Source organism: Lissotriton vulgaris, chromosome 8 (assembly GCF_964263255.1).
Source record: "Lissotriton vulgaris chromosome 8, aLisVul1.2, whole genome shotgun sequence".
Classification (NCBI taxonomy): Eukaryota; Metazoa; Chordata; class Amphibia; order Caudata; family Salamandridae; genus Lissotriton; species Lissotriton vulgaris.
In genome coordinates, this window is record NC_141696.1 from 859003275 (window position 1) to 859015937 (window position 12663).

Genomic DNA, 12663 nt, shown 5'->3' on the forward strand with positions numbered 1-12663 from the left:
TCTCGCCTGTCGATGCGCATGCGCATCGAGCAAGCGAGAGTATTGCGACTTATCCACTCTTTATCTACACTGCAAGGAATCGTGGCGATTCCTTGCAGTGCCCGTGACTTTTAAGGTCAATGCGCATGCGCATTGACCTTAAAAGCGCGTGCGCGTGCACGTCCGTCTTTGTTTACCCGCTCCGCCCCCTCCCGCCGTGTCGCATTTCTCCTCCCCCTCCCCTCTCTTCCTTCCGTCTAACGCCGTCTAACTTCCTTCCGTGTAACATCGCCGCAACGGTCACATCACTCGTCTTTCCTAACACTAAGGCTAACCCTCCGTCCTCCAAGCCCACCCCCCCCTCCCCTGGTAAGACTCCACGCGGTTTGCGTCCCTCGCGCAGCTCACCCGCTCCGCCCCCTCCCCTTCCCGCCGTGTCGCAGCCTACAGCAAGACTACGTCTCAGTCCGCCGCGAGCCATGCTCATCTACCGGGCTGCAGGCACACTGATCCTGCCAGTCATTCCCACAGGCCGGTCGCAGCTCCCTCGGTGCCGCCCGTCCTCCAGCTGCAGAGCACAGCGTCACACGTATCTTGTGTGTGTAAAGGTGCCCCTCCGATCCCTAATATAACCATTTGAGGGTAAAGGGCTTCTCTCGGGTCACCATTTAGAGGTTAGTGGTGCCGAAGTTTAATTTTAGATAAAGAGAGGCCCCCAAAGATAAGGCAGTCAAGGCGCCCCCAGTGACCCGCTCACCGCGATGAGCCGCTTCCGCTCTTCACTCACCGGTTCAGGGAACGTTCAGGAGCTTTCAGGGCCTCGGGCGCAGGCCTCCTGACTACGTTGTTGAATGTGCCTGCCATCTCCATCAATCACCCCCTGTGTTCCCCGGCACTCTCCACTGTTACTGGAGGGACACACGGGAGATTGTGTGGCTCACAGGTCTTCCCCTTCGCTCTGAGTCTCCGCTGCCACTTCAGTGCAGTGATGTCAGGTAGAGGACCCTTGCCAGGCTCACCTCCAACACAGTGTCTTGGCTCCCTGGGGGCTTGCAGTTCTCCGCCACCCTCCCGATGCTGCAGCAGGTCCTCCGCGTCGCCCCGGCAACGGGCCCTCCACCTACGCCCTCTCCGACGCCATCTTGATTCCACGGCGGCCACCAGTCTGGAGTCTGATTCACGGCAATCCTCACCACTGGGGTATATCCCTCGCAGCGCCGACTGTTCCGCTGATTCCCTCAATCATTGAGAATTGAATCACGTGTTTTGGAGGTGGCAAGCGCTATGGATGCGCTCTCCTCAGGCTGTTTGGAATGCTTTTAAGATGGCAGCCTCACAATGGTCAGTCAGACTTCCAGCTGTCCCGCAGTCAGCATTTCTTCAAAACGGACAATGCGGGCATGTTTTGAAAGGTGCTGTGTTCCAATGCAGTGGGTCATCTGCCAAGTCAGATGATAGAAGCGTGGGTCCCGACATTTAGTCGTGAAGCTCCCAAGCAACACAGAGCTCTACAGAGCTGCGGCCATCTCACTCACCCTCAACCCCTCACTCACCCTCACTCACCCTCAACCCCTCAACATCAACCCCTCACTCACCCTCACCCTCACTCACCCTCACTCACCCTCACTCACCCTCACCCTACCTCACTCACCCTCACTCACCCTCACCCACCCTCACCCTCACTCACTCTCACTCACCCTCACTCACTCTCACTCACCCTCACTCACCCTCACTCACCCTCACTCTCACCCTCACTCTCACTCTCACTCACCCTCACTCTCACTCACCCTCACTCTCACACTCACCCTCACTCTCACTCACCCTCACTCACCCTCACTCACCCTCACTCTCACTCACCCTCACTCACCCTCACTCTCACTCACCCTCACTCTCACTCACCCTCACTCTCACTCACCCTCACTCTCACTCACCCTCACCCTCACTCACTCTCACTCACCCTCACTCACTCTCACTCACTCTCACTCACCCTCACTCACCCTCACTCACCCTCACTCTCACTCACCCTCACTCTCACTCACCCTCACTCTCACTCACCCTCACTCTCACTCACCCTCACTCTCACTCACCCTCACTCTCACTCACCCTCACTCTCACTCACCCTCACTCTCACTCACCCTCACTCTCACTCACTCTCACTCACCCTCACTCACCCTCACTCACCCTCACTCTCACTCACCCTCACTCACCCTCACTCACCCTCACTCACCCTCACCCACCCACCCTCACCCACCCTCACTCACCCTCACTCTCACTCACCCTCACTCACACTCACCCACCCTCACTCACCCTCACTCACCCTCACCCTCACTCACCTTCACCCTCACTCACCCTCAACCCCTCACCCTCACTCACCCCCACTCACCCTCAACCCCTCACCCTCAACCCCTCACCCTCACTCACCCTCAACCCCTCACCCTCAACCCCTCACCCTCACTCACCCTCAACCCCTCACCCTCACTCACCCTCAACCCCTCACCCTCACTCACCCTCAACCCCTCACCCTCAATCCCTCACCCACCCTCACTCACCCTCACCCTCACTCACCCTCACCCTCACTCACCCTCACCCTCACTCACCCTCACTCACCCTCAACCCCTCACCCTCACCCTCACTCACCCTCACCCTCACTCACCCTCAACCCCTCACCCACCCTCAACCCCTCACCCTCACTCACCCTCAACTCCTCACCCTCAACCCCTCTCACCCTCACTCACCCTCACCCTCAACCCCTCAGCCTCACCCTCACTCACCCTCAACCCCTCACCCTCACTCACCCTCAACCTCATGCTAAAGATTTACAAAAAAACCCATAAACAATTCTAAAAGCACTAACTCTAATGCTGCGAGACCTATTGCATTTCTAATGCTTGTTTTATTGCAGTAATCAGGCTCCTCTGCTTGCACTACCCCCTTCCTTTTCCCCCTCCCTCCTGGTCAGCTTCATTTGTGTCTTCTAGCTGTGAATCATGCTCCTCTACTGGCACTCCCCCTCCCTTCTCCCCTCCTCTTCGTCCGTTTCATTTGTGTCTTCTATCACTGTGAATGCTCCTGCTTCTACCAGGCACACACACGGCCTTCTAGCTGTGAGTCATGCTCCTCTGCTCGCACTCCCCCTCCTCTTCCTCAGTTTCATTTGTCTTCTATCACTGTGAATGCTCTTGCTTCCACCAGGCACACGCACCACCAGCCGTCAGTGCACGCTTCCACCAGGCACTCACACCACCAGCCTTCAGTGCACTCTTCCACCAGGCCCACACACCACCAGCCTTCAGTGCACTCTTCCACCAGGCACACACACCACCAGCCTTCAGTGCACTCTTCCACCAGGCACACACACCACCAGCCGTCAGTGAACGCTTCCACCGGGCACACACACCACCAGCCGTCAGTGGATGCTTCCACCAGGCACACCACCACCAGCCGTCGGTGCACACTTCCACCAGGCATACACACTACCAGCCGCCGGTGCATGCTTCCACCAGGCACACACCACCAGCCGTCAGTGCGCGCTTTCACCAGGCACACACACACACCACCAGCCGTCGCTGCACGCTTTTACCGGGCGCACACACCAGCAGCCGTCAGTGCACGCTTTCACCAGGCACACACACCAGCAGCCGTCTGTGCACACTTCCACCAGGCACACACACCACCAGCCGTCTGTGCACGCTTCCACCAGGCACACACACCACCAGGCATCTGTGCACACTTTCACCAGGCACACACACTACCAGCCGTCGGTGCATGCTTCCACCAGGCACACACCACCATCCGTCTGTGCAGGCCTCCACCAGGCACACACATCACCAGCCATCAGTGCACGCTTCCACCAGGCACACAAACCACCAGCCGTCGGTGCACGCTTTCACCAGGCACACACACTACCAGCTGTTACACACTACCAACCGTCGGTGCATGCTTCCACCAGGCACACACCACCAGCCGTCAGTGCACGCTTTCACCAGGCGCGCACACACCACCAGCGCACGCTTCCATCAGGCACACACACCACCAGCCGTCAGTGCACGCTTCCACCAGGCGCACGCTTCCACCAGGCGCACACACCACCAGCCGTCAGTGCACGCTTCCACCAGGCACACACCACCAGCCGTCAGTACACGCTTTCACCGGGAACACACCACCAGCCGTCAGTGCACGCTTTCACCAGGCACACACACACATCAGCAGCCGTCAATGCACGCTTTCACCAGGCACACACACCACCTGCCGAGATTGCAGCAGGCTGGCTCTGCTCAGAGTTTCTTGGTAAATGTGTTTGATGCCTGGGAGGGAGAGGGTCGAGTTTCCTTAAACCATGCTGAGTATGCAGGTGCAGTGCACGAACTCCTGTGTGTGTGTCATGCTGCCTGGGGCTCACTCACTCTACACTTGTAAATTGCGCCTGCACCAGGCTTTTTCTCATTTGCAAAGTTCAGCGCATAACCACAGCTAGGCAACCCCCACACCCCCGGGAATGACTGCTTCCTACAACCAGAATGGAAACAACATTCAGAGCAATGAAAACCAGTTCATTTGATGCAAAGAACTGTTAACAAAAACCATGTCCAGCTACTGTAGATCTGGCAACTCAAACAAAACTGCAACAAAAAACAAACAAGCATTGACATAGCCAATAGGTCTCGCTTTTTGGGCCCTATAATTACTTGGTTACCTAGCAGAATATCCTTGGTGCAACAACACCAACTGTTGCATAGCTAAACACTTATATGGTCCCAAATGCGAGACCTATTGGCTATGCCAGTGCTTGTTTTTTTTTGCTATATTATTTTCAGGCATACACTTCAATTACAAAAATATTTTTTTTAGTATAACCTCTGAATTAGATTGGAAAAGCCCAATTTATTAGCTTTCTCAGTCCTTATGTAAAATTCGGAAGGATTGTGTGCATGTGCATGCTTTAGGGTGACGATTCGGTCATTAGTAGGACCAGTAACTATAAAAGGTAGAAAATTTGACCCTGGGAGGGGGCAGAGGAAAGGTGGGGAATTTGGAGAGCAGGAATGCTGTTTGAAGGAAGGACAAAGGCCTGCAATGTAGACATTATTGGTACTGATGGGAGTAGCGAAGACCATAAAAATAAAATACAAAATTCCATAGAACCATCATAGATGTAAATGTTGGACTCTTCAAGATTAACACTCTTAGCCAGTCAGTACTCATCTTTTTAATAGCTCTCACTTAATGTATGAGCTAAGTATGTAGGTATAGGCCCATTAATCAGGGTAGATATCAAGAGTAACATTGACTGACTTCAAGGTTTTAATGTTATCAGTACCTGATTTATCCTGCACTTTCCCCACTCTTGATCCCCTGCCCCTTTAAGTAGTCCGTTGTCTGTTGCGATGATGGCAGCTGATGGTTTTACTGAGGCTTTCAGCGTGCATTCCAGGAAGTATGATTGGCTGTTCCCTTCAACAGTCCAGATATTGTGACCGATTTCCATCGGCATCCCAAGTACCGTGCAACTTGAGCAAACACTTTTATTTTTGGTGTACTTTAAAAGAAAACAGTTTTGTGAAATTGCAGTTGGAAAGCCAGTCTGCTCTTGGTCTGTAGTTGACTACTTCTCAATATCTCCATACTCCTAAAGGCCACTAATACGGACGTAACATGAACACGAAGAGTGCTAGTATCCCCAATCTCAAGCAAAACTATTACCAATGACCCTTTGGGGAGGGAGCCATCCCCACTAGGAGATACTAAATGCACACACTACAAAACCATATCCCAATAGAAGGCATATAATACGGCCACTGTTTCTGGAGGCCCCACTTCTTCTCCATAGCCATGTATTTGCCCTGACTACACAAAGGTGGCACCACATTAGCACCGATGAAATGCCCAATTACATCAAAAAAGCAACTGATAGGTGACCAATCAACCTTTACTAAGGCCTTTCCACTGTGCTGAAATGCGCGTTGTCGCGTTTTCTGCAATTTATGATCGTTTTGCTCTAGAATTTTTTTTTCTTCTTGTCAAACTCTGCAGATTATACAGTGGATAATGGTTTATGTGGCAAGTGCGGCAAATATACATTTATGTGGAAAATGCTGCCGCGAAAATCTCCTATTTTCATGTGGGCCTGCTTATTCCACACTTACCTTGACTTGACTCCTTGTAATGCATTTTATAAAAGCCATATGGACGAGTAATAATGCAGACTGAAATGGCTACTGAGTTATACCCGTTTTCTCGCTAACCAAGTGAACACTACTGCATTTGCCAAATTGTCAGATTTTATTGTGGTCTGCTATTGGGAGATGATTGTAATTGTAATAATTTCTAACATTTCTGAATGCTTTTTTTACGGTCTCTTCTACAAACCCTGTTTAGCGTCTATTTTACAGTAAAGAATCGCATCAGAGAGAAACTGGCGAAACAACTTTTGGGAAACAATCGCAGGCAAAGCAACGTAGTTTCATAACCTCTGCCTGTATGCGTTTTATGGGTGGGCCATTACCATAAATCTGTTTAAGTTCATTGCCATTGCCCCTTAATACACCTTCACTTTGCAAGTGCCATTCAGATGCTTCTCGTGCCCAATTGGTGAGGCCTACTCTTTACCCTGTCGCAGGCTGAATGTTCGTCTTTCATGATTTCAGAGTACCACAGGTCTGGCACTGCAGCTCCGTTCCGATATTGGAAACATTGAGTCAAACCCATGTGGCATGTTTTCTGTAAGCCGGTGTGGCCTTAAACGCGGTAAACCTTCCATCTGTAATTATCCGTGGGCGATGGTGCATTTAGCCGTGGCAGTGAGACGGGGGTGCCGTGTGGCGGAGTTCGCCCGGGCACTGAAGCGTTGCCAGGCATCAACATTCTTGGAAATTGGAAAACTTTCGGTTCTAATTGCACAGTCGGCAGCTATGGAATTTGGCTTTTCTGTGTTGCTTTTGTTAATCTGGATACCGAAAAACCTGACAGGACTGCATACCATCATAATTAAATCATGGAATACACAGCTGTGGCGCGGGTTTGGAAAAGGGGGCGGGAGGTAGGTGGCGCGAAGGGCACGCTAGAGAAAGTCTTGTTTTACCAGTTTAGCCCAGAAACCACGGTACCTTGGCAATGCATGGAGTTTTTATTTTAATTCCACACATAGCTGAAACTATGGCGGCATGCCTCCCTTGTAGTTTAAATTTGAGACGAAGCCTGCTTGAAACCTATTGAGTAAAACATGCACGCATTTTGTGAAATATTATGCTTTTGTAGTAGAGCCATATCTTGGGAGAGACCGAGGAGGGGATTTCCCGACTATCACCGCGGTGCGACCCTGGGAGGGGGCAGAGGAAAGGAGGGGAATTTGGAGAGCAGGAATCCTGTTTGAAGGAAGGCAAAGGCCTGCAAGGTAGACATTATTGGTACTGATGGGAGTAGCGAAGACTATAAAAATAAAATACAAAATTCCATAGAACCATCATAGATGTAAATGTTGGACTCTTCAAGATTGAAGAACTATTAACACCCTTAGCCAGTCAGTACTCATCTTTTTAATAGCTCTCGCTTAATGTATGAGGTAAGTATGTAGATATAGGCCCATTAATCAGGGTAGATGTCAAGAGTAACATTGACTGACTTCAAGGTTTTAATGTCATCAGTACCTGATTTATCCTGCACTTTCCCCACTCTTGATCCCCTGCGCCTTTAAGTAGTCCGTAGTCCGTTGTCTGTTGCGATGATGGCAGCTGATGGTTTTACTGATGGCTGCAGCGCGCATTCCAGGATGTATGATTGGCTGTTCCCTTCAACAGTCCAGATATTGTGACCGATTTCTATCGGCATCCCAAGTACCGTGCAACTTGAGCAAACACTTTTATTTTTGGTGTACTTTAAAAGAAAACAGTTTTGTGAAATTGCTGTTGGTATTTTGCATAGTTTGACTAGAACTCCAGATATAACTTTGCAAATTACATTTGTTAAATTCGTAGCGATGCAGTGATGTGTGATCACACATTAGATTGCAATGCATGTAATGTGTGCGTATACGGGTATGTATACTTCGTGATCTCAACTCAAAGGGTTAACCAAGAGCTCTATAGAAAAATATTCTTCTGAACTAAAGTTGCTGAACATAAAACACTATTAGGGTCCAGTGTATAAAACCAGATTACAAAACCATAATGGGATGCAGATGAAGGCGAAACAACACGTGGTTGGAACGCTACTGGATTGCACACTTACGTTTTTATGCTGCATATTATACATTTACTGTGATTTGCTCTTAAAAAGCTTTTGATCATATTTCGAAGCCAGGTTTAGAACCGCACTCTACAGGTTCGAATATGCACTTACATTTTAATATGGTGGTAATATCTGTTTTTTTAAATGGAAGGTAGGCTCCTGTGGCAAAGTAACAAACCACTGTTTATTCGCTCAGCTCCATCAATAGAAACAAATGTCCTTAAGCATTTAGGTATGAAAAGAAAATAATGTAAATACAAATGTATCTGCCAAATGTAGGTCGGAAGATTTTGATGGTCTTCCTAAAGCAAGACACTTGGGATGTACAAATACATATAGCAGAAATTGTACATCCTTTCTCTATTTTACCTTATAAAAACATAACATTATAAACCAAGGTGGTGTGTACTTTTTCCATGCGCCCCTGGTCCTTCTCTCCGCTTCGCCCTCCGGAACCTTTAGCATAACTGGAAGGTCTGACCTTGGCAAGCTGGTCTGATGGTTGCAGTTTATTCATTGCAAGGATGTGCTACACAAAGAAAAAAGAGAACATGCTTGCAGTACACAATATGTAAATTAAAAAAAAATAACCCCCCCCCTCCCCCCCCCATAATTTTAATAGAATAGTATGAATACTTTCTATAAGGCAGGAGTACTTGGAACAGGTGTAGAAACATTTTTAAGGTTTGATGCACAGTATCAGCTGTTAACTACTATATACTTTAAAAATAATTTAAACACAGAAGACCTAACGTTTAAATAAAATCAAAGGATAGGAAAAAACATTGGCAAAGTGAAATGTGGCTCAGTAACCTTGGAATGCACTTTTTTCCAGCCACATAGGCACACGCAAGCAGGGAAAATGCCATCATTTGCAGTGCAAGACAACCAATGGCTAAAATGGGCTGACCCCAAAAATCTCTATGGGTGCATACATGCATTTTTAGGTCTCGCGTGCGTTGCAGCACAAAGCGCTGCTCCGGCCTCCGCAAGAGATTTTGTAGGAGAGGATTTTCAGAAAAGGGCTTTAACCCCCGCCCCTCATTTCCATTGGCTTGCGTCACTGTTTATGGTAAACTGTGGCCTGCCATTGGAAATGAGCTTTCTGGGTTGCCTCCCTTTCGGTTTTTGTTCCGGCCCACCCGGACTAGCTCGCCTACTTCACGGCTGTCCTGAAGACTTTTCTTATCTGCTTGTTTATTTAACAAGCAGATAAGAAAAGTCTTTAGGACCGTTGTGAAGCAGGCACAGAGCTCAGAGGCGCACAGGGTCACGTGGAGGACAGGGAGATCATGGCAGACTCTGTTTTCCTGCGGCAGCAATTACATCTCACCATCATACCTAAATGCAGTTGTGCACTGATGACATATTGGCTTGGATTCCAGATCACAAAAGTACTTATCCGTCAGCATGTTAAATACTCGCAAGTATTAGTTGCAATCAATAGAGCACATGGACCGAGCTTTCAAGTTGTAGCGCGTGCATTCCAAAAGTATCAAATGTCTCCTTGCATTAATGATGGCTCAGATTGACCAGAATGCAGACTGCACACGTAGCTCAACTCGACAATAGGCTTAGGTTGCAGGCAGCCATTGTTTGGGAACGTAACATGTCTTACCTTTCTGCTCTGTGGCATAAACACGTGAAAGCATTTCACATAACCTACCCTAGCCTAATACAACATAACATAACATAACATAACAAAACATAGCCTAGCCTACCAAAACATAACATAACAAAACATAGCCTAACATAACATACCATTACATAACATAATAAAACATAGCCTAGCATTGCATACCATTGCATAGTGTAACATCACCTAACAAAACTTAAAACATAACATAAGAAAACATAGCCTAGCCTAACACAACATAACATAGTACAACATAACATAGTATAGCATAGCATAACATAAAATAGTATAGCATAGTGTAACATAGTATAACATAACAAAACATAGTATAACAAAACAACAAACCATAACAAAACAAAGAAAAACAAACCAATACACAACACAACCTAGCCTAACACAACATAACACAGCCTAGCCTAATACAACATAGAATAACAAAGCATATCATAGTATAACAAAACATCGCATAGCATAACAAAACATTGTATAGCATAGCAAAACAAAACAGCATAGCATAACAAAACAGCATAGCAAAACACAACAAAACTTAGCATAGCATCAACAAACATAGAATAGCAAAACAAAGCACAGCATAACAAAACACAGCATAGCAAAACATAGCATAGCATAACAAGACACAACAAAGCATAGCAAAACATATAGCATAACAAAACAGCATAAAGCATAGCAAAACAAAACAGCATTGCATAGCACAACAAAACATAGCATAGCATCACAAAACATAGCATATATAACAAAACAAAGCATGGCATAGCATAGCAAAACACAACAAAACATAGCATAGCTAAACAAAGCATAGCATAGCTAAATAAAACCTAGCATAACAAAACAAAACAGCATAACAAAACATAGCATAACAAAATAAAACATAGCATTGCATAACAAGACACTGCTAAGCATAGCAAAACATAACATAGCAAAGCAAAACATAGCATAACCCAACAAAACATAGCATCACAAAACATAGCATAGCATACAAAACAGAGCATAACACAACACATAGCATAGCATGACAAAGTATAGCATAACCAAGCAAAACATAGCATAGCAAAACACAACAAATAGTATAACAAAACGAAGCCTAGCATAACAAAGCATAGCAAAACATAGCATGGCAAAACAAAGCATAGCATAACACAACAAAGCATAGCATAGCAACACACAACAAAGCATAGCATAACACAACAAATCCTAGCATAGCATGGCATAACAACAAAGCATAGCAAAACAAAGCATAGCATGGCAAAACAAAGCATAACATAGCAACACACAACAAAGCATAGCATAGCAACACACAACAAAGCATAGCATAGCAACACACAACATAGCATAGCATCACAAAACATAGCATAACAAAACAAAGCATAGCAACACACAAAGCATAGCATAACAAAACATAGCATAACACAACATAGCGTAACAAAACATCGGGTAGCATAACAAAACATCGCATAGCATAACAAAGCATAGCATAACAAAGCATAGCAAAACACAACAAATCATAGCATAACAAAACGAAGCCTAGCATAGCAAAATAAAGCATAGCATGACAAAACAGAGCATAGCATAGCAACACACAACAAAGCATAGCATAACACAACAAATCCTAGCATAGCATAACAAAACATAGCATGGCATAACAAAGCATAACATGGCAAAACAAAACCTAGCATAGCATACAAAACATAGCATTGCATAACACAACAAAACATAGCCGAGCATCACAAAACATTGAATAGCAATACACAACAAAGCATAGCAAAACATAGCATAGCATAACAAAACATAACCAGCATAACAAAACACAGCATAGCATAGCATAGCAAAGCAAAACATACCATAACAAAACACAACAAAGCATAGCATAACAAAACATAGCATAGCTTAACAAACCACAACAAAGCACAGCATCACAAAACACAACATAGCATAGCAAAACAAAGCATTGCATGGCAAAACAAAGCAAAGCATTACATGGCAAAGCACAGCATAACACACCAATGCATAGAATAGCATACCAAAACAAAGCATAGCATGGCATAACAAAACATAGCATAATAAAGCATAGTATAGGATAACAAAACATAGCATAACCAAACACAGCAAAGCATAGCATCACAAAACGAAGCCTAGCATAGCATAACAAAGCATAGCATGGCAAAGCATAGCATGGCAAAGCATAGCATGGCAAAACATGGCATACCATAGCAAAACATAGCATAGCAAAACAAAACATAGCATAGCATAACAAAACATAGCATAAGAAAACTCAACAAAGCATAGCATCACAAAACATAGCATAACAAAACAAAGCATAGCATAACTTAGCATAGCATAGCATAACAAAGCATAACAAAGCATAGCATAACAAAGCATAGCATAACAAAGCATAGCATAACAAAGCATAGCATAACAAAGCATAGCATAGCATAACATAGCATAGCATAACAAAGCATAGTGTAGCATAACAAAACATAGCGTAGCATTACAAAACAAAGCATAGCATAAAAAAAGCATAGAATGTGACAATAAAAAAACATAGCATAACAAAACACAAGAAAACATAGCATTGCATCACTAAACATAGCATAGCATAGCAAAACACAGCAAAGCATAGCACAACAAACCATAGCATTGCATAGCATAACATAGCATAACATAAGAAAACATAGCATTACGTTTGATAAACTCATAGTAGTGGCCTAGCTAGCTTTAACAGGCAGTGACTGTAAGCAACTCCGTCAATCCAGAAGCAGTCACTCGGCCACCTTTGCTCTTGTATTGCAGTGGCTTAGTTTGTTAAA

The 12663-nt window shown here is 45.9% G+C and overlaps 1 protein-coding gene across 1 annotated transcript in view; it reads left to right on the plus strand.

The window, feature by feature from the left end:
* Nucleotides 1–12663, plus strand: part of WWC3 (WWC family member 3) — a 638290-nt gene that overhangs the window by 155209 nt on the left and 470418 nt on the right. The window lies entirely within an intron of this gene.